We start from the raw sequence: 27,211 nt of genomic DNA on the forward strand, positions 1-27,211 counted from the left end.
AGAAATGCATCCTTAAAATGCTCTATAGTCAATAAAATCTTGTCCCTGTCAAGGGTATCAAAATTTTCAGTCAGGAAATCCGACCAAGCCCCCTCAGCGCTGCACATCCAGGCTGAGGCGATTGCTGGTCGTAGTATAACACCAGTATGTGTGTATATACTGTCATGATATTTTTCAGCTTCCTATCAGCTGGCTTCTTGAGGGCGGCCGTATCTAGAGACGGTAACGCCATGTTTTTATAAGCGTGTGAGCGCCTTATCCACCCTAAGGTGTGTTTCCCAACTCGCCCTTACTACTGGCGGGAAAGGGTATACCGCCCATAACTTTCTATCGGAGGAACCCCACGTATCATCACACACTTCATTTAATTTATCTGATTCAGGCAAAACTACAAGTAGTTTATTCACACCCTACAAAATACCCTTATTTGTGGTACTTGTAGTATCAGAAATATGTAACAGCTCCTTCATTGCCCTTAACATGTAACTCGTGGCCCTAAAGGAAAATTACGTATGTTTCTTCACCGTCGACACTGGGGTCAGTGTCCATGTCTGTGTCTGTCGACCGACTGAGGTAAATGGGCGTTTTTACAAGCCCCTGACGGTGTCTGAGACGCCTGGACCGGTACTAATTTGTCCGCCGGCCATCTCATGTCGTCAACCGTCTTGCAGCGTGTTGACATTATCACGTAATTCCATAAGTAGACCATCCATTCCGGTGTCGACTCCCTAGAGAGTGACATCAACATTACAGGCAATTTGCTCCGCCTCCTCACCAACATTTTCCTCATACATGTCGACACACACGTACCGACATACAGCACACACACAGGGAATGCTCTGATAGAGGACAGGACCCACTAGCCCTTTGGGGAGACAGAGGGAGAGTTTGCCAGCACACACCAAAAGCGCTATAATGTATATAACAACCCTAGAAGGTGTTGTTTCTATATATGCGCTCTTAATATATCATTATATCGCCAATTTATGCCCCCCTTCTCTTTTAACCCTGTTTCTGTAGTGCAGTGCAGGGGAGAGTGGGAGCCTTCCTCACCAGCGGAGCTGATCAGGAAAATGGCGCTGAGTGCTGAGGAGAATAAGCTCCGCCCCCTTTTCGGCGGGCTTTTCCTCCCGGTTTTTTAATAACTGGCCTGGGTTAAAATACATACATATAGCCTTAATGGCTATATGTGATGTATTTATTTGCCAAATAGGTATTTATATTGCTGCCCAGGGCGCCCCCAGCAGCGCCCTGCACCCTCCGTGACCGTGTCAGTGAGCCGTGTGACAACAATGGCGCACAGCTGCAGTGCTGTGCGCTACCTCTCTGAAGACTGTGAAGTCTTCTGCCGCCTGTTTCCGGACCTCCGTTCCGCCGTCTTTCTTCAGCGTCTGTAAGGGGGATCGGCGGCGCGGCTCCGGGACGAACCCCAGGCTGACCTGTGTTCCGACTCCCTCTGGAGCTCAGTGTCCAGTAGCCTAAGACTTCAATCCTCCTGCACGCAGGTGAGTTGCCAGTCTCTCCCCTAAGTCCCTCGTTGCAGTGATCCTGTCGCCAGCAGGAATCACTGATTAGAAACCTAAAAAAAACACTTTACTAAATAGCTCCTTGATAGCCATCCAGTTTGCACCCTTCTCGGACGGGCACAAAAACCTAACTGAGGCTTGGAGGAGGGTCATAGGGGGAGGAGCCAGTACACACCATGTGACCTAAAAAGCTTTTTAGATGTGCCCTGTCTCCTGCGGAGCCCGCTATTCCCCATGGTCCTGACGGAGTCCCCAGCATCCACTAGGACGTTAGAGAAAATGGTATCCCTGTCTAGGGTATCAAGGTCAGCTGACAAGGTATCTGTCCATGCTGCAACTGCGCTACATACCCATGCCGATGCTATTGCCGGTCTGAGCAAAGAACCCGTATGCGCATAAATAGATTTTAAAGTAGTCTCCTGTCTGCGATCAGCAGGATCCTTGAGGACTACAGTGTCCGGAGACGGCAGCGCCACCTTCTTGGACAGGCGCGTTAAAGCCTTGTCCACCCTGGGAGAGGATTCCCAACGTACCCTGTCCTGTGCAGGGAAAGGATACGCCAAAAGAACCCTTTTGGGAATCTGCAGTTTATCTGGAGTTTCCCAACCTTTTTCAAATAACTCGTTAAGCTCATGAGATGGGGGAAAGGTTACCTCAGGTTTCTTTTCCTTATACATGCGCACCCTCATATCAGGGACAGAGGGGTCATCAGTGATATGCAAAACATCTTTTATTGCAATAATCATACACTGAATACTTTTTGCCACCCTTGGGTGTAATTTTGCATCATCTTAGTCGACACTGGAGTCCGAATCCGTGTCGGTACCAGTGCCCACTATTTGGGATAGGGGACATTTTTGAGACCCAGAAGGGCCCTGTGACCCAGTCCAATCCGTGGATTGACTCCCTGCTTTCTCCCTGGACTCTGCTTTGTCCAGTCTTGCCACATGTCCATCCAATCATGAGACGGCGTTGCCGACGAGACACACCACTCATCTGCTCCACCTCCTCATTGGGCGAGCCTTCCGCTTCAGACATGCGGACACGTACGTACCAACACCTTCCCCCCAACACATAGGGATATATCTATAAGGGGACAATTCCCCAACAAGGCCCTTTGGGGAGAGAGGGAGTATGCCAGCACACACCCAGCGCCAAACTGACACTGGAATAACCCAGATAGCGATATATATACATATATAAAATCAGTGTTATACACTCACTGCGCCTTAAACATGCCGCCCCCCCCACCCCCCCCCCCCCCTCTTTTCAGCCCTCTGTCACAGAGTTCAGCAGGGGAGAGTCCGGGGAGCCAGCTTCTATGCAGCGTTCTGTGGAGAAAGTGGCGCTGTTAGTGCTGAGGGATCAAGCTCCGCCCCCTCCAGCGGCAGGCTTCGGTTCCACTTAAATATTCAAAAAAATGGAGGGGGATCTCTTCATTTACTGCCTCCGCAGCCTAATGTACCCTTTTTTGCCAGACCAGAGGTTTATTGCTGCCCAGGGCGCCCCCCCCCACCTGCGCCCTGCACCCATCAGTGCCCGTTCTGTGTGTGTAGCGTGTGGGAGCAATGGCACGCAGCATTACCGCTGCACGCTTACCTCAGTGAAGATCTGAAGTCTTCTGCCGCCTTGAAGTCTTCTTTTCTTCTTATACTCACCCGGCTTTTATCTTCCGGCTCTGCGAGGAGGACGGCGGAGCGGCTCTGTGACGAACGGCGCGGTGAGACCTGCGTTCCGACTCCCTCTGGAGCTAATGGTGTCCAGTAGCCTAAGAAGCAGAGCCTATCATTTAAGTAGGTCTGCTTCTCTCTCCTCAGTCCCACGATGCAGGGAGCCTGTTGCCAGCAGTGCTCCCTGAAAATAAAAAACCTAAAAATTATTTTTCAGAGAAACTCTGGAGAGCTCCTCTGTAATGCACCCTATCTCCTCTGGGCACAAAATTTAACTGAGGTCTGGACGAGGGGCATAGAGGGAGGAGCCAGTGCACACCCATACTAAAAGTTCTTTATAGTGCCCATGTCTCCTGCGGAACCCGTCTATACCCCATGGTCCTTACGGAGTCCCCAGCATCCTCTAGGACATAAAGAGGGGGGGGGGGGGGGGGGGGGGGAAGCAGCCGTAAGCAGTGCAGCCCTAAATCCATATGGCAGATTAGTGCGAATACAGAATGTCGCTACATATTAACTATAGTCCAAAACCAAGATGCTCAGATCAAAAAAAGAGCAAGTGATGTTTGTATTTGATATTTGCACATTAAACAAACTTTGATCCATTATTTCATTTTGCAATAAAGTATGCTTCATTTACACCTGCCACAATGTTTTTTATTTTCTGCATATAGCATGCATCAGGTTTTTCTTAGGTCTCTTACAGATCTTCAAATTACATTATGAACAGCTCAATTTTGGAATCTAGTAATAAAAGAATTAAGCAGCATGATAAACCTGTATCTCATTTTAGCTCCAGGAAGAAATTAGTCTTACAGATTTGCCTGCCACTTTTAAAAGGACACTAACTGTAAATGCACAGATCAGGCTTGTTTTACATTAAGTATTACTGCCCTTTTAAATCTAGCAGGCAAAATCTGTAAGGGTTGTGAAAATCCATTGCTTAGTAAATATAACCCTAAATCATGGTTTCAGTGCATCACTAGTTAAAGAGTTAGAATGATGAGGTAAACAAACTGACTTTAGCCATTAGGACTTGCATTATCATGATGCAGTCAAAATCCCAGCAGATCCATACTGTCAACAGGTTCCCAACACATCCCCCCACAAGGTAACTAGTGGGTTTAGTGTTAAGCGCTAGGGGGAGGGTTAAAGTTAGGCTATGGGGAAAGGGGTTGTGGACATTCAGGGTAAGGCTGTGGGAGAGGTAGGTTAAGGTTAAAAATACTTACCAGGATACGTCAGGATTGTGTCTGTAAGAATTCTGCTGGCGGTTTTCTGAACGTAGGGATTTTGAGCGCAACAAACAGTATCACAGCCCAGTTTACCTAACAGCTCTTACAGAGCAGTTAAGGCTCCAAAGTGAATTAACAGATACATATTTGATCAAATCATCTAAATTAGGACTGGCAATTGTTTTACCAAGCACATCAACATACTGAAATTTCACTGGTAGCTTGAGACAAGTCTTAATGGCAGCTCTCAAAATTCACACATACATGTAAGCTTTGTAAGAAAATCAACAAATTCTTACTCTTCCCATCATCACGCTGCAGTGTCACCTCAAAGCTTCCTCTTCGTGGTTTTACAGGGTTCAACTCAATTTGTATTTCTGGAAAATTAGAGTGAATGACACCTTCCAATTCACCAGCCGCTCGCCCATAAACCCGTCAACTGGTGCTGAAATACAAAAAGCAGATCTGATTCGATCTATACTTAGGTGATATTCCTGCCAACAGGCCATCCAGATTAAATTCAAGGCTTATGCACAGGCTTAACAGGAACATTTTTGTAATAAAACATAGGGTGTATAAGTCATTGGACAGAATAATTCCCATAAAAAATGAATCTATGGAATATAATTTTTGTAACATGCACAAAAAAATTTTTTTTTTACTTACCAGTAAATCTATTTCTCGTAGTCCGTAGTGGATGCTGGGGACTCTGTAAGGACCATGGGGAATAGACGGGCTCCGCAGGAGACATGGGCACTTTAATAAAGAATTAAGATTCTGGTGTGCTCTGGCTCCTCCCTCTATGCCCCTCCTCCAGACCTCAGTTAAGGAAACTGTGCCCGGAAGAGCTGACAGTACAAGGAAAGGATTTTGGGAATCCAGGGTAAGACTCATACCAGCCACACCGTATAACTTGTGATAACTTTACCCAGTTAACAGTATGAACAATCACAGAGCATCAGATAAACTCTGATGCAACTATAACATAACCCTTATTTAAGCAATAACTATATACAAGTATTGCAGAGGAAGTCTGCACTTGGGACGGGCGCCCAGCATCCACTACGGACTACGAGAAATAGATTTACCGGTAAGTAAAATCTTATTTTCTCCAACGTCCTAGTGGATGCTGGGGACTCCGTAAGGACCATGGGGATTATACCAAAGCTCCCAAATGGGCGGGAGTGCGCGGATGACTCTGCAGCACCGAATGAGCAAACTCAAGGTCCTCCTCAGCCAGGGTATCAAACTTGTTGAACTTTGCAAAGGTGTTCGAACCTGACCAAGTAGCCGCTCGGTAAAGCTGTAATGCCGAGACCCCTCGGGCAGCCGCCCAAGAAGAGCCCACCTTCCTTGTGGAATGGGCCTTAACTGATTTAGGCAGCGGCAACCCAGCCACAGAATGAGCCTGCTGAATCGTGTTACAGATCCAGCGAGCAATAGTTTGCTTTGAAGCAGGCGCTCCAACCTTGTTGGAAGCATACAGGATAAACAAAGATTCTGTTTTCCTGACCTTAGCCGTTCTGGCTACATAAACCTTCAAAGCCCAGACCACATCCAGTGACTCGGAATCCTCCAAGTCAGTAGTAGCCACAGGCACCACAATAGGTTGGTTTATATAAGGATGAAACCACTTTCGGCAGAAATTGTGGGCGGGTCCGTAATTCTGCTCTATCCGCATGGAAAACCAGATAAGGGCTTTTATGTGACAAAGCCGCCAATTCTGACACACGCCTAGCCGAAGCCAAGGCTAATAGCATGACCACCTTCCACGTGAGATATTTTACTTCCACCGTTTTGAGTGGTTCAAACCAGTGTGATTTCAGGAAACTCAACACCACGTTAAGATCCCAAGGTGCCACTGGAGGCACAAAAGGAGGCTGAATATGCAACACTCCCTTTACAAACGTCTGAACTTCAGGCAGAGAAGCCAGTTCTTTTTGAAAGAAAATGGATAAGGCCGAAATCTGAACTTTAATGGAACCCAATTTAAGGCCCAGTCACTCCCGACTGTAGGAAGTGAAGGAAACTGCCCAGCTGGAATTCCTCCATAGGGGCATTCCTGGCCTCACACCAAGCCACATATTTTCGCCATATACGGTGATAATGTTGAGTCGTCACATCCTTCCTAGCCTCTATCAGCGTAGGAATGACCTCATCCGGAATGCCTTTTTCTGCTAGGATCCGGCGTTCAACCGCCATGCCGTCAAACGCAGCCGCGGTAAGTCTTGGAACAGACAGGGCCCCTGTTGCACAAGTCCTGTCTTAGAGGCAGAGGCCACGGGTCCTCTGTGAGCATTTCTTGCAGATCTGGATACCAAGTCCTTCGTGGCCAATCCGGAACAATGAGTATTGTCCTCACTCCTCCTTTTCTTATGATTCTCAGCACCTTGGGTATGAGAGGAAGAGGAGGAAATACATAGACCGACTGGAACACCCACGGTGTCACCAGTGCGTCCACAGCTATCGCCTGAGGGTCTCTTGACCTGGCGCAATATCTCTGCAGCTTTTTGTTGAGGCAGGATGCCATGTCCACCTGTGGCAGTTCCCACGACTTGTAATCTGCGTGAAGACTTCTTGATGAAGTACCCACTCTCCCGGGTGGAGGTCGTGCCTGCTGAGGAAGTCTGCTTCCCAGTTGTCCACTCCCGGAATGAACACTGCTGACAGTGCGCTTACGTGATTCTCCGCCCAGCGAAGAATTCTGGTGGCTTCAACCATCGCCACCCTGCTCCTTGTGCCGCCTTGGCGGTTTACATGAGCCACTGCGGTGATGTTGTCTGACTGAATCAGAACCGGTTGGTCGCGAAGCAGGGACTCCGCTTGACGTAGGGTGTTGTATATGGCTTTTAGTTCCAGGATGTTGTTGGAAATTTCTTCCCTGTGTGACTGCCGCCCACCCTCGGAGGCTTGCATCCGTGGTCACCAGGACCCAGTCCTGAATGCCGAATCTGCGACCTTCGAGAAGGTGAGCACTCTGCAGCCACCACAGGAGAGACACCCACCCTGGCCCTGGGGGATAGGGTGATTAACCGATGCATCTGAAGATGTGATCCGGACCACTTGTCCAGTAAGTCCCATTGGAAGGTCCTCGCATGGAACCTGCCGAAGGGAATGGCCTCGTATGAAGCCACCATCCTTCCCAGGACTCAAGTGCAGTGATGCACTGACACCTGTTTTGGTTTTAATAGATTCCTGACCACTGTAATGAGCTCCTGAGCTCTCTCTATCGGGAGATAAACCCTTTTCTGGTCTGTGTCTAGGATCATGCCTAGGAGAGGCAGATGAGCTGTAGGAACCAACTGCGACTTTGGAATATATAGAATCCAGCCGTGTTGCTGTTACACTTCCAGAGAAAGTGATACGCTGTTCAGCAACTGCTCTCGATCTCGCTTTTATGAGGAGATCGTCCAAGTACGTGATAATAGTGACACCTTGCTTCCGCAGGAGCACCATCATTTCCGCCATTACCTTGGTGATTATTCTCGGGGCCGTGGAGAGACCAAACGGCAACGTCTGAAATTGGTAATGACAATCCCGTACAGCAATTCTGAGGTACGCCTGATGAGGTGGCTAAATGGGGACATGAAGGTATGCATCCTTTATGTCCAGAGTCACCATAAAATCTCCCCCTTTCAGGCTTGCAATGACCGCTCTTAGCGATTCCATCTTGAACTTGAACCTTTTCAAGTATATGTTCAGGGACATGATCGAATAATAACCCCCTCCTTGTTGAAGGAGGGGAACCTTGACCACCACCTGTTGAAGATACAATTTGTGAATTGCAGTTAACACTGGTTCCCTCTCGTGGGGGGAAGCCGGCAGGACCGTCGGTGAGGGGGTATCTCCTCAAAGTCCAGCTTGTATCCCTGAGACACAATATCTATTGCCCAGGGAACTAACAGGGAGTGAACCCACTTGTGGCTGAACTTACGAAGGCGTGCCCCCACCGGGCCTAGCTCCGCCTGTGGAGCCCCAGCGACATGCGGTGGATTTTGTAGAGGCCGGGGAGGACTTCTGTTCCTGGGAACTTGCTGTGTTGTGCAGCTTCTTTCCTCTGCCCCCGCCTCTGGTAAGAAAGGACGCACCTCGGACTTTCTTGCTTCTTTGTTTGAAAGGCTGCATTTGATAATGTCGTGCTTTCCTAGGCTGTGCAGGAATATAAGGCAAAATAATAAGATTTTACTTACCGATAAATCTATTTCTCGTAGTCCGTAGTGGATGCTGGGGACTCCGTTAGGACCATGGGGATTAGCGGCTCCGCAGGAGACAGGGCACAAAAATAAAGCTTTAGGATCAGGTGGTGTGCACTGGCTCCTCCCCCTATGACCCTCCTCCAAGCCTCAGTTAGGATACTGTGCCCGGACGAGCGTACACAATAAGGAAGGATTTTGAATCCCGGGTAAGACTCATACCAGCCACACCAATCACACCGTACAACTTGTGATCTGAACCCAGTTAACAGTATGACAACGTAGGAGCCTCTGAACAGACGGCTCACAACAATAACAACCCGATTTCTTTGTAACAATAACCATGTACAAGTATTGCAGACAATCCGCACTTGGGATGGGCGCCCAGCATCCACTACGGACTACGAGAAATAGATTTATCGGTAAGTAAAATCTTATTTTCTCTAACGTCCTAGTGGATGCTGGGGACTCCGTAAGGACCATGGGGATTATACCAAAGCTCCCAAACGGGCGGGAGAGTGCGGATGACTCTGCAGCACCGAATGAGAGAACTCCAGGTCCTCTTTAGCCAGGGTATCAAATTTGTAGAATTTTACAAACGTGTTCTCCCCCGACCACGTAGCTGCTCGGCAGAGTTGTAATGCCGAGACCCCTCGGGCAGCCGCCCAGGATGAGCCCACCTTCCTTGTGGAATGGGCCTTGACAGATTTAGGCTGTGGCAGGCCTGCCACAGAATGTGCAAGTTGAATTGTGCTACAAATCCAACGAGCAATCGTCTGCTTAGAAGCAGGAGCACCCAGCTTGTTGGGTGCATACAGTATAAACAGCGAGTCAGATTTTCTGACTCCAGCCGTCCTTGAAATATATATTTTCAATGCCCTGACAACGTCCAGCAACTTGGAATCCTCCAAATCGCTAGTAGCCGCAGGCACCACAATAGGCTGGTTCAGGTGAAACGCTGACACCACCTTAGGCAGAAAATGAGGACGCGTCCGCAGTTCTGCCCTGTCCGAATGGAAAATCAGATATGGGCTTTTATACGATAAAGCCGCCAATTCTGACACTCTCCTGGCTGAAGCCAGGGCCAGTAGCATGGTTACTTTCCATGTAAGATATTTCAAATCCGCTGATTTGAGTGGCTCAAACCAATGGGATTTGAGAAAATCCAAAACTACATTAAGGTCCCACGGAGCCACTGGGGGCACAACCGGGGGCTGTATATGTAGTACTCCTTTTACAAAAGTCTGGACTTCAGGAACTGAAGCCAATTCTTTCTGGAAGAAAATCGACAGGGCCGAAATTTGAACCTTAATGGACCCCAATTTGAGGCCCATAGACACTCCTGTTTGCAGATGTAGGAATTGACCCAATTGAAATTCCTCCGTGGGGGCCTTCCTGGCCTCACACCACGCAACATATTTTCTCCAAATGCGGTGATAATGTTGAGCAGTCACCTCCTTCCTGGCTTTTACCAGTGTAGGAATGACCTCTTCCGGAATGCCTTTTTCCCTTAGAATTCGGCGTTCAACCGCCATGCCGTCAAACGCAGCCGCGGTAAGTCTTGGAATAGACACGGTCCCTGCTGAAGCAGGTCCCGTCTTAGAGGTAGAGGCCACGGATCTTCCGTGAGCATCTCCTGAAGTTCCGGGTACCAAGTTCTTCTTGGCCAATCCGGAGCCACGAGTATCGTTCTTACTCCCCTTTGCCGTATAATTCTCAGTACTTTTGGTATGAGAGGCAGAGGAGGAAACACATACACTGACTGGAACACCCACGGCGTTACCAGAGCGTCCACAGCTATTGCCTGAGGGTCTCTTGACCTGGCGCAATACCTGTCCAGTTTTTTGTTGAGGCGAGACGCCATCATGTCCGCCTTTGGTTTTTCCCAACGGTTCACAATCATGTGGAAGACTTCTGGATGAAGTCCCCACTCTCCCGGGTGTAGATCGTGTCTGCTGAGGAAGTCTGCTTCCCAGTTGTCCACTCCCGGAATGAACACTGCTGACAGTGCTATCACATGATCTTCCGCCCAGCGAAGAATCCTTGCAGCTTCTGCCATTGCTCTCCTGCTTCTTGTGCCGCCCTGTCTGTTTACGTGGGCGACTGCCGTGATGTTGTCCGACTGGATCAACACCGGCTGACCCTGAAGCAGGGGTTTTGCCAGGCTTAGAGCATTGTAAATCGCTCTTAGCTCCAGTATATTTATGTGAAGAGACATCTCCAGTTTTGACCATACTCCCTGGAAGTTTTTTCCCTGTGTGACCGCTCCCCAGCCTCTCAGACTGGCATCCGTGGTCACCAGGACCCAGTCCTGTATGCCGAATCTGCGGCCCTCTAACAGATGAGCACTCTGCAACCACCACAGAAGAGACACCCTTGTCCGTGGCGACAAGGTTATCCGCTGATGCATCTGCAGATGCGATCCGGACCATTTGTCCAGCAGATCCCACTGAAAAGTTTGTGCGTGGAATCTGCCGAATGGAATCGCTTCGTAAGAAGCCACCATCTTTCCCAGGACTCTTGTGCATTGATGCACAGACACTTTCCCTGGTTTTAGGAGGTTCCTGACCAGTTCGGATAACTCCTTGGCTTTCTCCTCCGGAAGAAACACCTTTTTCTGAACCGTGTCCAGAATCATTCCCAGGAACAGCAGACGTGTCGTCGGGGTCAATTGAGATTTTGGAAAATTCAGAATCCACCCGTGCTGTTGCAGCACTATTTGGGTTAGTGCTACTACGTCCCCCAGCTGTTCCCTGGACCTTGCCCTTATCAGGAGATCGTCCAAGTAAGGGATAATTAATACGCCTTTTCTTCGTAGAAGAAACATCATTTCGGCCATTACCTTGGTAAAGACCCGAGGTGCCGTGGACAATCCAAACGGCAGCGTCTGAAACTGATAATGACAGTTTTGCACCACGAACCTGAGGTACCCTTGATGTGAAGGGCAAATTGGGACATGCAGGTAAGCATCCTTGATGTCCAGGGACACCATAAAGTCCCCTTCTTCCAGATTCGCTATCACTGCTCTGAGTGACTCCATCTTGAACTTGAATTTTTGTATGTACAGGTTCAAAGATTTCAGATTTAGAATAGGTCTTACCGAGCCGTCCGGCTTCGGTACCACAATATAGTGTGGAATAATACCCCTTTCCCTGTTGTAGGAGGGGTAACTTGACTATCACCTGCTGAGAATACAGCTTGTGAATGGCTTCCAATACCGTCGCCCTGTCTGAGGGAGACGTTGGCAGAGCAGACTTTAGGAACCGGCGAGGGGGAGACTTCTCGAATTCCAACCTGTAACCCTGAGATATTATCTGCAGGATCCAGGGGTCCACCTGTGAGTGAGCCCACTGTGCGCTGAAATTCTTGAGTCGACCCCCCACCGCCCCTGAGTCTGCTTGTAAAGCCCCAACGTCATGCTGAGGGCTTTGCAGAAGCCGGGGGGGGCTTCTGCTCCTGGGAAGAAGCTGCTTGGTGCACTCTTACCCTTTCCTTTGCCTCGGGGCAAATATGACTGTACTTTCGCCCGCTTGTTCCTATAGGAACGAAAGGACTGCGGCTGAAAAGACGGTGTCTTTTTCTGTTGGGAGGGGACCTGAGGTAAAAAGGTGGATTTCCCGGCTGTTGCCGTGGCCACCAAATCCGATAGACCGACCCCAAATAATTCCTCCCCCTTATACGGCAATACTTCCATATGCCGTTTGGAATCCGCATCACCTGACCATTGTCGCGTCCATAAACTTCTTCTGGCAGATATGGACATCGCACTTACTCTCGATGCCAGAGTGCAAATATCCCTCTGTGCATCTCGCATATATAGAAATGCATCCTTTAAATGCTCTATAGTCAGTAAAATACTGTCCCTATCCAAGGTATCAATATTTTCAGTCAGGGAATCCAACCAAACCACCCCAGCACTGCACATCCATGCAGAGGCGATGGCTGGTCGCAGTATAACACCAGTATGAGTGTATATACTTTTCAGGGTAGTTTCCAGCCTCCTATCTGCTGGATCCTTGAGGGCGGCCGTTTCAGGAGACGGTAACGCCACTTGTTTTGATAAGCGTGTGAGCGCCTTATCCACCCTAGGGGGTGTTTCCCAGCGCGCCCTAACCTCTGGCGGGAAAGGATATAATGCCAATAACTTCTTTGAAATTAGCAGTTTTCTATCGGGGTTAACCCACGCTTCATCACACACTTCATTCAATTCGTCTGATTCAGGAAAAACTACAGGTAGTTTTTTCAGACCCCACATAATACCCCTTTTTGTGGTACATGCAGTATCAGAGATATGTAAAGCCTCCTTCATTGCCGTGATCATATAACGTGTGGCCCTACTGGAAAATACGTTTGTTTCTTCACCGTCGACACTAGATTCGGTGTCTGGGTCTGTGTCGACCGACTGAGGTAAAGGGCGTTTTACAGCCCCTGACGGTGTCTGAGACGCCTGTACAGGTACTAACTGGTTTTCCGGCCGTCTCATGTCGTCAACTGATTTTTGTAATGTGCTGACATTATCACGTAATTCCATAAATAAAGCCATCCATTCCGGTGTCGACTCCCTAGGGGGTGACATCACCATTACCGGCAATTGCTCCGCCTCCACACCAACATCGTCCTCATACATGTCGACACACACGTACCGACACACAGCAGACACACAGGGAATGCTCTTATCGAAGACAGGACCCCACTAGCCCTTTGGGGAGACAGAGGGAGAGTTTGCCAGCACACACCCAAGCGCTATAAATATATAGGAACAACCCTATAGAAGTGTTGTCTCCCTTATAGCAGCTTAATATATATCAAAAACGCCAAAAAAAAAAGTGCCCCCCCCCTCTCTTTTTTACCCTGTTTCTGTAGTGCAGTGCAGGGGAGAGTCCTGGGAGCCTTCCTCGCAGCGGAGCAGGAAAATGGCGCTGTGTGCTGAGGAGATAGGCCCCGCCCCCTATTTCGGCGGGCTCTTCTCCTGAGTTTGTGAGACCTGGCAGGGGTTAAATACATCCATATAGCCCCAAGGGCTATATGTGATGTATTTTTTAGCCAGAACAAGGTATTCTCATTGCTGCCCAGGGCGCCCCCTGCACCCTCCGTGACCGCTGGTGTGAAGTGTGTGACAACAATGGCGCACAGCTGCAGTGCTGTGCGCTACCTCATGAAGACTGAAAAGTCTTCTGCCGCCGGTTTCTGGACCTCTTCGCTTTTCGGCATCTGTAAGGGGGTCGGCGGCGCGGCTCCGGGACCGGACTCCATGGCTGGGCCTGTGTTTGATCCCTCTGGAGCTAATGGTGTCCAGTAGCCTAAGAAGCCAATCCATCCTGCACGCAGGTGAGTTCACTTCTTCTCCCCTAAGTCCCTCGTTGCAGTGAGCCTGTTGCCAGCAGGACTCACTGAAAATAAAAAACCTAAAAACTTTTTCTAAGCAGCTCTTTAGGAGAGCCACCTAGATTGCACCCTGCTCGGACGGGCACAAAAACCTAACTGAGGCTTGGAGGAGGGTCATAGGGGGAGGAGCCAGTGCACACCACCTGATCCTAAAGCTTTATTTTTGTGCCCTGTCTCCTGCGGAGCCGCTAATCCCCATGGTCCTGACGGAGTCCCCAGCATCCACTAGGACGTTAGAGAAATCAGAATTACCAGCTATAGCTGTGGAGACCAGGTCCGAGAACCCTTCTCCACACAATCCTCAGCCTTCCATATGCCTCTTAAGTCGGCATCTGTCCATTGCATATTCTACAGGACACGTCAAGCAGAAATCGACATAGCTTTGACTCTAGGACCCAGTAGACTCATGTCTCTTTGGGCATGTATGTTTGTTTAATATATATATATATATATATATATATATATATATATATATATATATATATATATATATATATATATATATATATATATATATTTATTAATTAATTAAATATGCTGTCTTAAGATAGAGATATATATATCTTAAGACAGCATCTTTAATTATATATATATATATATTACACACACATATACATATATATATATATATATATATATATATATATATATATATATATATATATATATATATATATATATATATATATATATATATATACTAGGGTCTCAATCTCTGCTGATAAGGTACCTGTCCACGCTGCCACAGCGCTATAAACCCATGCCGAGACAATCGCCAGTCTGAGTAGTGTACCAGAATGTGCACGCTATCTGCAGGATCCCTGAGAATAGCTGTTACGTCAGGGCTACCTTTTGGGCAAACGTGACACCCTAGGGGAAGATTTCCATCGTATCCTGGCCCTAGTGGGGAAAGGATAATCCCTGAGAATTCTTTGTGGGAAACTGCAGTCTCTTGTCTGGAGATTCCCGCTCTTTTTCATCATGAGAGGAGGGAAATTTACCTCAGCTTTCTTCCCCTTAAACATGTGTACCCTTGTGTCAGGGACAGATGAGTCATCAGTGATATGCAAATCATCTTTTATAACAATCATATTGAATACTTTTCTGCCATTTTGGCTGTAACTTTGCATTATCGTAGTCGACACTGGAGTCAGACTCCATGTCGATATCAGCGTCTATTATTTTGGATAGTGAGCATTGAGAGACTCTGAAGGTCTCTGCGACATAGGGACAGACATGGGTAGATTTCCTGTCTGTTCTCTAATCTTTTGTGCAATAAATTCACCTTAGCACTTAATTACACATATCCAAACAGGTGTCGGCGTTGTCGACGGAGACCCCCTCTCACACACATATTTGCTCCATCTCATCCTTAGGGGAGCCTTTTACCTCAGACATGTCGACACACACGTACCGACACCACACACTCAGGGAATGCTCATCTGAAGACAATTCCCCCATAAGGCCCTTTGGAGAGAGAGAGAGAGAGAGAGAGAGAGAGAGAGAGAGAGAGAGAGAGAGAGAGAGAGAGAGAATGCCAGCACACACCCCAGCGCTATTAACCCAGGAATAACACAGTAACTTAATGTTAACCCAGTAGCTGCTGTTTATATTGATTTTTGCGCCTAATTATGTGCCCCCCCTCTCTTTTTACCCTCTTCTACCGTGTAACTGCAGGGTTGAGTCTGGGGAGCTTCCTCTCAGCGGTGCTGTGGAGAAAAAACATGGCGCTGGTGAGTGCTAAGGAAGAAGCCCCGCCCCCTCGACGACGGGCTTCTGTCCTGCTTTCATGTACAATTTTTGGCGGGGGCTCATACATATATACAGTGCCCAACTGTATATATGCAAACTTTTGCCAAAGAGGTCTCTAATTGCTGCCCAGGGCACCCCCCCCCCCCTGCGCCCTTACAGTGACCGGAGTATGTGGGTGTAGTGTGGGAGCAATGGCGCACAGCTGCAGTGCTGTGCACTACCTCAGTGAAGACTGGAGTCTTATGCCGCCGATTTCGAAGTCTTCTTGCTTCTTTCACCCGGCTTCTGTCTTCCGGCTCTGCGAGGGGGAAGGCGGCGCGGCTCCGGGATCGGACAACAAAGGGTGAGATCTTGTGTACGATCCCTCTGGAGCAGTCCCACGATGCAGGGAGTCTGTTGCCAGCAGAGCTCCCTGAAAATAAAAAAACCTAACAAAATACTTTCTTATAGCAAGCTCAGGAGAGCTCACTAAACAGCACCCAGCTCGTCCGGGCACAGATTCAAACTGAGGTCTGGAGGAGGGACATAAAGGGAGGAGCCAGAGCACACCAGAATCTAAATTCTTTCTTAAAGTGCCCATGTCTCCTGCGGAGCCCGTCTATTCCCCATGGTCCTTACGGAGTCCCCAGCATCCACTAGGACGTTAGAGAAAAATAAAAAAAAATGTAATCTCAGCCATAATGCATGATTTTGCTCTATCATTAACATCTGCATTTTCAGTAGCTTTCCAGCACAAACTTGTGCCATATGTCATGCAGTTCGTTACTTGCATAGATCTTATGATTGCTTTCACCCTACTCATTTGGTAAATTGCATAATAGATGAAGAGGCTCAGTCGTCTAAGGCAGTATTGTCCCAACAAACAGCCCACAGGGTCAAATCAGTTAGGTGCGAGTTGTTTCATGAAAATTAGAGACATTCACATGAATGCTTGCTCCTGAGAATTCTTCAATACAATTAAAAATGCTTATTCGCGGTTTTGTCAGTGAATTGTCAGCCATATGCGACGTGAGAGGTGTCTCCTTGACCTCTCTGCTGCTTTTGATACAGCAGACCACCCTCTCCTCCTGCAAATCCTTTACGCCCTTGGTTTGCGTGATACTGCTCTCTCCTAGCTATCCTCCTATCTTTCTGACTGTTCCTTCTCAGTTTCCTCATGACTCGAATCCCCCCCCCCCCCCACACACACACGGTATCCGTTCACATGGTTAACCACTATTGGTCGACATTGACATGGTCGACATGGACACATGGTCGACACATGAAAGGTCAACACATGAAGAGGTCGACATGAGTTTAACTTTTTTTTCATTTGGGGAACTTTTCCATACTTTACGATCCACGTGGACTACGATTGGAACGGTAATCTGTGGCGAGCGAAGCAGTAGCATAGCGAAGGCACCATGCCCGAAGCATGGCGAGCGAAGCGATCCATGCGAGGGGACGCTGTGCACCAATTGGGGTTCCCAGTCACTTTACGCAAAAAACGACACCAAAAAAAGTTTAAAAAAAAACTCATGTCGACCTTTTCATGTGTCGTCCATGTCAATGTCGACCAATAGTGGTCGACCTAATGACTGTCGACCATAACATGGTCGACCATTCATACCGGAACCCACACACACTTCCTCTACTAGTAGGTGTCCCCTCAAGGATCTGTTCTTGGGCCTCTACTTTTCTCTCTCTACACATCCTCATTAGGTGAGCTCATTAGCCCTTTTGACTTATAATATCATCTATGCTGATGATACTCAAATCTACCTTTCCTCCCCTGATCTCACCGATATCCAACTGTCTCTCTGCTTTATCCTCCTGGATATTCCAGCACTTTCTTAAACTTAACATGTCTAAGACTGAGCCGATCATCTTCCCTCCCTCACTCCCGTATAACCTCACCTCCCACAATTTAATTATCCATTGATAGCACAACTATCTCCTCTAGCCCCCAAGTGTGATGTCTTGGAGTAATCCTCGACTCCTCCCTCTCCTTCAAACTACACATTCAGTACCTCTCACAAACCTGACATTTCAATCTCAAACATCTCCAGAATCAGAGCCTCTCACACCCAGGACACTAGCAAGACCCTCACCCACTCACTGGTCATCTCCAGATTGGACTACTGCAATCTCCTCCTATCTGGCCTGCCACAAAAATGCCTCTCTCCATTCCTATCTATCCTCAATGCTGCGGCCCGTCTCAACTTCTTCACCAAACGTACCACATCCGCTCTCTTGCAGGACCTTCACTGGCTACCCTTGCCATTCAGAATCCAATTCAAGCTTCTCACACTCGCCTACAAAGCCCTCACCCACTCTTCTCCCTCTTACATCTCTGACCTTCTCTCTCTACATTTGCTGCTCCCCATTTCTGGAATTCTCTACCTCTCCCCATCCGACTCTCCACAAAACTTCACACGGGCTCTCAAGACCCACTTCTTCACCACACCCAGCCAACTCTCCTTCTAACCCTCTTATCTATGCTCACTGTCTACCCCTTCAGTGTCACCCTGGTCTGTTAGCCCTTAACCTTTTAGATTGTAAGCTCACAAGATCAGGGACTTCTTTCCTCATGTGCCTTTTCTAGGGGTCGATTCAATTCAGACAGTTGAATAACACCAGGAATTAGCTCCCGACGCTATTCAATTTATCTCAAGTTAAGTCGGCGAATGGGCATTCTCCTGGACTTAATAGGTTATTTTGTCGGGAAAACGGGCATTCTCCGACTTAACTCCCCGCCGCTGAATCCCGACAGAATCAGCCTCGCGGTGGCCGCACTTTTGTCGGATTTCCTATTTCATCCCCCGGGGGTGAGAAGAGTTCCCGACAATTAGTTTCACTTGGCGCTGTATTGAACTAATTCCCGGAGCTATTCAACTGTCTGTGAATTGAATCGACCCCCCTTGTCTTACACATAATGTGGGGTGACCTTCCTGGACCCCCCAAAAATGTGACAATTTCGTTAGCAAAAACATAGAATGTTAGTGGGAAATAGGAAAACACTAGACACTTAAGCAATTGTTTAAAAAATTTGAGGTGCATAATCCAAGAAAAAAAAAAAAAAAAAAAAAAAACCACCACCAACCACAGGTTGATTTGGAGCCAATCTGAGGCTTTTTTTTTTATAAACCTGAAAAAAAAAAAAAAAAAAGGACATGTAATTACAGGTAGAGTATCCCATATCCAAATACTCCAAAATACGGAACATTCCGAAATATATATATTTTTTTTATTTTTTATTTTTTTTTGAGTGAGAGACGGGAAGCCTTTGTTTTCTGATGGCTCAATGTACACAAACTTTGTTTAATACAGAGTTATTAAAAATATTGTATTAAATGACCTTCAGGCTGAGAGTATGACATGTATATGAAACAAATGAATTGTGTGAATGTACACACTTTGTTTAATGCACAAAGTTATTAAAAATAATGACTAAAATGAGCGTCAGACTGTGTGTATAAGGTGTAAATGAAACAAATGCAATCTGTGCTTAGACTTAGGTCCCATCGCCATGATATCTTACTATAGTATGCAATTACTCCAAAATACTGAAAAACACTATGTCCAAAATACTTTCGGTCCCAAGCATTTTGGATAAGGAATACTCAACCTGTATTGGTCCAATTAAGGTAACTGGAAGCTTCCAATTGCCTAATTAGTCATGGGGATGGGGTGGGCAAGGGGTTCAGCACGGTGTCTCATTATTTAAACCTTAAATCAGTGGTTCCCAAACTTTTTTGAATCACGGCGCTCTAGAGTATCAGGATTGTTTTTTCACAGCACCCCTATGCCAAAACTTTATTGAGAGAGTTAGAATAAATATTAAATTAAGTAAAAATAAGATTTTACTCACCGGTAAATCTATTTCTCGTAGTCCGTAGTGGATGCTGGGACTCCGTAAGGACCATGGGGAATAGCGGCTCCGCAGGAGACTGGGCACAACTAAAGAAAGCTTTAGGACTACCTGGTGTGCACTGGCTCCTCCCTCTATGACCCTCCTCCAGACCTCAGTTAGGATACTGTGCCCGGAAGAGCTGACACAATAAGGAAGGATTTTGAATCCCGGGTAAGACTCATACCAGCCACACCAATCACACCGTATAACTCTTGACACTATACCCAGTTAACAGTATGAACAATAACTGAGCCTCTCAGATGGCTCAACAATAACCCTTTAGTTAAACAATAACTATATACAAGTATTGCAGACAATCCGCACTTGGGATGGGCGCCCAGCATCCACTATGGACTACGAGAAATAGATTTACCGGTGAGTAAAATCTTATTTTCTCTGACGTCCTAAGTGGATGCTGGGGACTCCGTCAGGACCATGGGGATTAGCGGCTCCGCAGGAGACAGGGCACAAAAGTAAAAGCTTTAGGATCAGGTGGTGTGCACTGGCTCCTCCCCCTATGACCCTCCTCCAAGCCTCAGTTAGATTTTTGTGCCCGGCCGAGAAGGGTGCAATCTAGGTGGCTCTCCTAAAGAGCTGCTTAGAGTAAAAGTTTTGTTAGGTTTTTTATTTTCAGTGAGTCCTGCTGGCAACAGGCTCACTGCATCAAAGGGACTTAGGGGAGAGAAGTGAACTCACCTGCGTGCAGGATGGATTGGCTTCTTAGGCTACTGGACACCATTAGCTCCAGAGGGAGTCTGAACACAGGTCTCACCCTGGGGTTCGTCCCGGAGCCGCGCCGCCGACCCCCTTGCAGATGCCGAAAAGTGAAGAGGTCCAGAAACCGGCGGCAGAAGACTTTTCAGTCTTCATAAGGTAGCGCACAGCACTGCAGCTGTGCGCCATTGTTGTCAGCACACTTCATAGCAGCGGTCACTGAGGGTGCAGGGCGCTGGGGGGGGCGCCCTGGGCAGCAATGATAGTACCTTATTCTGGCTAAAAATACATCACATATAGCCCCTGGGGGCTATATGGATGTATTTAACCCCTGCCAGGTCTCAGAAAAACGGGAGAAGAAGCCCGCCGAAAAGGGGGCGGGGCCTATTCTCCTCAGCACACAGCGCCATTTTCCCTCACAGAAATGCTGGTGGGAAGGCTCCCAGGCTCTCCCCTGCACTGCACTACAGAAACAGGGTTAAAACAGAGAGGGGGGGCACTTATTTGGCGATATGACTATATATATTAAAATGCTATAAGGGAAAAACACTTATATAAAGGTTGTCCCTGTATAATTATAGCGTTTTTGGTGTGTGCTGGCAAACTCTCCCTCTGTCTCCCCAAAGGGCTAGTGGGGTCCTGTCCTCTATCAGAGCATTCCCTGTGTGTGTGCTGTGTGTCGGTACGTGTGTGTCGACATGTATGAGGACGATGTTGGTGAGGAGGCGGAGCAATTGCCTGTAATGGTGATGTCACTCTCTAGGGAGTCGACACCGGAATGGATGGCTTATTCAAGGAATTACGTGATAATGTCAACAGAGACGGCCGGCAAACAAAATAGTACCTGTCCAGGCGTCTCAAACACCGTCAGGGGCTTTAAAACGCCCATTTACCTCAGTCGGTCGACACAGACACGGACACTGATTTCAGTGTCGACGGTGAAGAAACAAACGTATTTTCCTTTAGGGCCACACGTTACTTGTTAAGGGCATGAAGGAGGCGTTACATATTTCTGATACTACAAGTACCACAAAAAAGGGTATTATGTGGGGTGTGAAAAAACTACCTGTAGTTTTTCCTGAATCAGATAAATTAAATGAAGTGTGTGATGATGCGTGGGTTTCCCCCGATAAAAAATTATTGGCGGTATACCCTTTCCCGCCAGAAGTTAGGGCGCGTTGGGAAACACCCCTTAGGGTGGATAAGGCGCTCACACGCTTATCAAAACAAGTGGCGGTACCGTCTCCAGATAGGGCCGTCCTCAAGGAGCCAACTGATAGGAGGCTGGAAAATATCCGAAGAAGTATATACACACATACTGGTGTTATACTGCGACCAGCGATCGCCTCAGCCTGGATGTGCAGAGCTGGGGTGGCTTGGTCGGATTCCCTGACTAAAAATATTGATACCCTTGACAGGGACAGTATTTTATTGACTATAGAGCATTTAAAGGATGCATTTCTATATATACGAGATGCACAGAGGGATATTTACACTCTGGCATCAAGAGTAAGTGCGATGTCCATATCTGCCAGAAGATGTTTATGGACACGACAGTGGTCAGGTGATGCAGATTCCAAACGGCACAAAGAAGTATTGCCGTATAAAGGGGAGGAGTTATTTGGGGTCGGTCCATCGGACCTGGTGGCCACGGCAACTGCTGGAAAATCCACCGTTTTTACCCTAAGTCACATCTCTGCAGAAAAAGACACCGTCTTTTCAGCCTCAGTCCTTTCGTCCCCATAAGAGTCATATCTGCCCAGGGATAGAGGAAAGGGAAGAAGACTGCAGCAGGCAGCCCATTCCCAGGAACAGAAGCCTCCACCGCTTCTGCCAAGTTTCTCAGCATGACGCTGGGGCCGTACAGGACCCCTGGATCCTACAAGTAGGATCCCAGGGGTACAGATTGGAAAGTCGAGACGTTTCCCCCTCGCAGGTTCCTGAAGTCTGCTTTACCAACGTCTCCCTCCGACAGGGAGGCAGTATTGGAAACAATTCACAAGCTGTATTCCCAGCAGGTGATAATCAAAGTACCCCTCCTACAACAAGGAAAGGGGTATTATTCCACACTATGTTGTGGTACTGAAGCCAGAAGGCTCGGTGAGACCTATTCTAAATCTAAAATATTTGAACACTTACAAAGGTTCAAATCAAGATGGAGTCACTCAGAGCAGTGATAGCGAACCAGGAAGAAGGGGACTATAGGGTGTCCCGGGACATCAGGGATACTTACTTCCATGTCCCAATTTGCCCTTCTCACCAAGGGTACCTCAGGTTCGTGGTACAGAACTGTCACTATCAGTTTCAGACGCTGCCGTTTGGATTGTCCACGGCACCCCGGGTCTTTACCAAGGTAATGGCCGAAATGATGATTCTTCTTCAAAGAAAATGGACGACCTCCTGATAAGAGCAAGGTCCAGAGAACAGTTGGAGGTCGGAGTAGCACTATCTCAAGTAGTTCTACGACAGCACGGGTGGATTCTAAATATTCCAAAACCGCAGTTGTTTCAGACGACACATCGGCTGTTCCTAGGGATGATTCTGGACACAGTCCAGAAAAGGGTGTTTCTCCCGGAGAAGAAAGCCAGGGAGTTATCGGAGCTAGTCAGGAACCTCCTAAAACCAGGAAAAGTGTCAGTGCATCATTGCACAAGGGTCCTGGGAAAAATGGTGGCTTCTTACGAAGCGATTCCATTCGGCAGTTTTCACGCAAGAACTTTTCAGTGGGATCTGCTGGAAAAATGGTCCGGATCGCATCTTCAGATGCATCAGCGGATAACCCTGTCTCCAAGGACAAGGGTGTTTCTTCTGCGGTGGCTGCAAAGTACTCATCTACTAATGGGCCGCAGATTCGGCATTCAGGAAGGGTCCTGGTGACCAGGGATGCCAGCCTGAGAGGCTGGGGAGCAGTCACACAGGGAAAAAATTTCCAGGGAGTGTGATCAAGTCTGGAGAATTCTCTCCACATAAATATACTGGAGCGAAGGGCAAGTTACAATGCTCTAAGCTTAGCAAGACCTCTGCTTCAAGGTCAGCCGGTATTGATCCAGTGGGACAACATCACGGCAGTCGCCCACGTAAACAGACAGGGCGGCACAAGAAGCAGAAGGGCAATAGCAGAAACTGCAAGGATTCTTCGCTGGGCGGAAAATCAGGTGATAGCACTGTCAGCAGTGTTCATTCCGACGCCCGGGAGAGTGGGGATTTCATCGGGAAGTCTTCCACATGATTGTGAACCATTGGGAAAGACCAAAGGTGGACATGGCGTCCCGCCTGAACAAAAAACTGGACAGGTATTGCGCCAGGTCAAGAGACCCTCAGGCAATAGCTGTGGACGCTCTGGTAACACCGTGGGTGTACCAGTCAGTGTATGTGTTCCCTCCTCTGCTTCTCATACCCAAGGTACTGAGAATTATAAGACGTAGAGGAGTAAGAACTATACTCGTGGCTCCGGATTGGCCAAGAAGGACTTGGTACCTGGAACTTCAAGAGATGCTCACAGAGGACTCATGGCCTCTGCCGCTAAGAAGGGACTTGCTTCAGCAAGTACCATGTCTGTTCCAAGACTTACCGCGGCTGTGTTTGACGGCATGGCGGTTGAACGCCGGATCCTAAGGGAAAAAGGCATTCCGGAAGAGGTCATTCCTACCCTGGTCAAAGCCAGGAAGGAGGTGACCGCACAACATTATAACCACATGTGGCGAAAATATGTTGCGTGGTGTGAGGCCAGGAAGGCCCCACGAAGAAATTTCAACTCGGTCGATTCCTGCAAACAGGAGTGTCTATGGGCCTCAAATTGGGGTCCATTAAGGTTCAAATTTCGGCCCTGTCGATTTTCTTCCAGAAAGAATTGGCTTCAGTTCCTGAAGTCCAGAAGTTTGTCAAGGGAGTACTGCATATACAACCCCCTTTTGTGCCTCCAGTGGCACCGTGGGATCTCAACGTAGTTCTGGGATTCCTCAAATCACATTGGTTTAAACCGCTCAAATCTGTGGATTTGAAATATCTCACATGGAAAGTGACCATGCTGTTGGCCCTGGCCTCGGCCAGGCGAGTGTCAGAATTGGCGGCTTTGTCTCACAAAAGCCCATATCTGATTGTCCATTCGGACAGGGCAGAGCTGCGGACTCGTCCCCAGTTTCTCCCTAAGGTGGTGTCAGTGTTTCACCTGAACCACCTTATTGTGGTACCTGCGGCTACTAGGGACTTGGAGGACTCCAAGTTGCTAGATGTTGTCAGGGCCCTGAAAATATAGGTTTCCAGGACGGCTGGAGTCAGGAAAACTGACTTGCTGTTATCCTGTATGCACCCAATAAACTGGGTGCTCTTGCTTCTAAGCAGACGATTGCTAGTTGGATGTGTAGTACAATTCAGCTTGCACATGCTGTGGCAGGCCTGCCACAGCCAAAATATGTAAATGCCCATTCCACAAGGAAGGTGGGCTCATCTTGGGCGGCTGCCCGAGGGGTCTCGGCTTTACAACTTTGCCGAGCAGCTACTTGGTCAGGGGCACACCCTGACTGAGGAGGACCTGGAGTTCTCTCATTCGGTGCTGCAGAGTCATCCGCACTCTCCCGCCCGTTTGGGAGCTTTGGTATAATCCCCATGGTCCTGACGGAGTCCCCAGCATCCACTTAGGACGTCAGAGAAAATAAGAATTTACTTACCGATAATTCTATTTCTCGTAGTCCGTAGTGGATGCTGGGCGCCCATCCCAAGTGCGGATTGTCTGCAATACTTGTACATAGTTATTGTTACAAAAATCGGGTTATTATTGTTGTGAGCCATCTTTTCAGAGGCTCCGCTGTTATCATGCCGTTAACTGGGTTCAGATCACAGGTTGTACAGTGTGATTGGTGTGGCTGGTATGAGTCTTACCCGGGATTCAAAATCCTTCCTTATTGTGTACGCTCGTCCGGGCACAGTATCCTAACTGAGGCTTGGAGGAGGGTCATAGGGGGAGGAGCCAGTGCACACCACCTGATCCTAAAGCTTTTACTTTTGTGCCCTGTCTCCTGCGGAGCCGCTAATCCCCATGGTCCTGACGGAGTCCCCAGCATCCACTACGGACTACGAGAAATAGAATTATCGGTAAGTAAATTCTTATTTTCTCTGACGTCCTAAGTGGATGCTGGGACTCCGTAAGGACCATGGGGATTATACCAAAGCTCCCAAACGGGCGGGAGAGTGCGGATGACTCTGCAGCACCGAATGGGCAAACTCTAGGTCCTCCTCAGCCAGGGTGTCAAACTTGTAGGATTTAGCAAATGTGTTTGACCCCGACCAAGTAGCTGCTCGGCAAAGTTGTAGAGCAGAGACCCCTCGGGCAGCCGCCCAAGAAGAGCCCACCTTCCTCGTGGAATGGGCTTTCACTGATTTAGGATGCGGCAGTCCAGCCGCAGAATGTGCAAGCTGAATCGTACTACAGATCCAGCGAGCAATAGTCTGCTTTGAAGCAGGAGCACCCAGCTTGTTGGGTGCATACAGGATAAACAACGAGTCAGTTTTCCTGACACTAGCTGTCCTGGAAACAAATTCTCAGGGCCCTGACTACGTCCAACAACTTGGAAGCCTCCAAGTCTTTAGTAGCCGCAGGCACCACGATAGGTTGGTTCAAATGAAAGGCTGATACCACCTTAGGGAGAAACTGGGGACGAGTCCTCAATTCTGCCCTATCCATATGGAAAATCAGATAAGGGCTTTTACATGACAAAGCCGCCAATTCTGACACACGCCTGGCCGAAGCCAAGGCCAACAGCATGACCACTTTCCACGTGAGATATTTTAATTCCACGGTTTTAAGTGGCTCAAACCAATGTGACTTTAGGAAATCCAACACCACGTTGAGATCCCAAGGTGCCACTGGAGGCACAAAAGGGGGCTGAATATGCAGCACTCCCTTCACAAAAGTCTGAACTTCAGGTAGTGAAGCCAGTTCTCTCTGGAAGAAAATCGATCAAGCCGAAATCTGGACCTTAATGGAACCCAATTTTAGGCCCATAGTCAACCCTGACTGTAGGAAGTGCAGAAAACGGCCCAGCTGAAATTCCTCCGTTGGGGCCTTCCTGGCCTCACACCACGCAACATATTTTCGCCAAATGCGGCGATAATGGTTTGCGGTCACTTCTTTCCTAGCTTTAATCAGCGTAGGAATGACTTCCTCCGGAATGCCCTTTTCCTTCAGGATCCGGTGTTCAACCGCCATGCCGTCAAAAGCAGCCGCGGTAAGTCTTGGAACAGACAGGACCCCTGCTGCAGCAGGTCCTGTCTGAGCGGCAGAGGCCATGGGTCCTCTGAGATCATTTCTTGAAGTTCCGGGTACCAAGCTCTTCTTGGCCAATCCGGAACAATGAGTATAGTTCTTACTCCTCTTCTCCTTATTATCCTCAGTACCTTGGGTATGAGAGGAAGAGGAGGGAACACAAACCGACCGGTACACCCACGGTGTCACTAGAGTGTCCACAGCTATCGCCTGAGGGTCTCTTGACCTGGCGCAATATCTTTCTAGCTTTTTGTTTAGGCGGGACGCCATCATGTCCACCTGTGGCCTTTCCCAACTGTTTACAATCAGTTGGAAGACTTCTGGATGAAGTCCCCACTCTCCCGGGTGGAGGTCGTGCCTGCTGAGGAAGTCTGCTTCCCAGTTGTCCACTCCCGGAATGAACACTGCTGACAGTGCTAACACGTGATTTTCCGCCCATCGGAGAATCCTTGTGGCTTCTGCCATCGCCGTCCTGCTTCTTGTGCCGCCCTGTCGGTTTACATGGGCGACTGCCGTGATGTTGTCTGACTGGATCAGTACCGGCTGGTTTTGAAGCAGGGGTTTTGCCTGACTTAGGGCATTGTA

At 48.2% G+C, this 27,211-nt stretch overlaps 1 long non-coding RNA gene across 1 annotated transcript in view; it reads right to left on the reverse strand.

Annotated features, from left to right (window-relative positions):
- Positions 1-4,773: 4,773 nt before the first annotated feature.
- LOC135055012 (uncharacterized) overlaps positions 4,774-27,211 on the reverse strand; it is a 60,974-nt gene continuing 38,536 nt past the window's right edge. Inside the window, exon 3 of the long non-coding RNA XR_010243616.1 lies at positions 4,774-4,873. This is a non-coding gene — a long non-coding RNA (uncharacterized LOC135055012). The remainder of the gene's footprint in view (positions 4,874-27,211) is intronic.

Source organism: Pseudophryne corroboree, chromosome 3 (assembly GCF_028390025.1).
Source record: "Pseudophryne corroboree isolate aPseCor3 chromosome 3, aPseCor3.hap2, whole genome shotgun sequence".
Lineage (NCBI taxonomy): Eukaryota > Metazoa > Chordata > Amphibia > Anura > Myobatrachidae > Pseudophryne > Pseudophryne corroboree.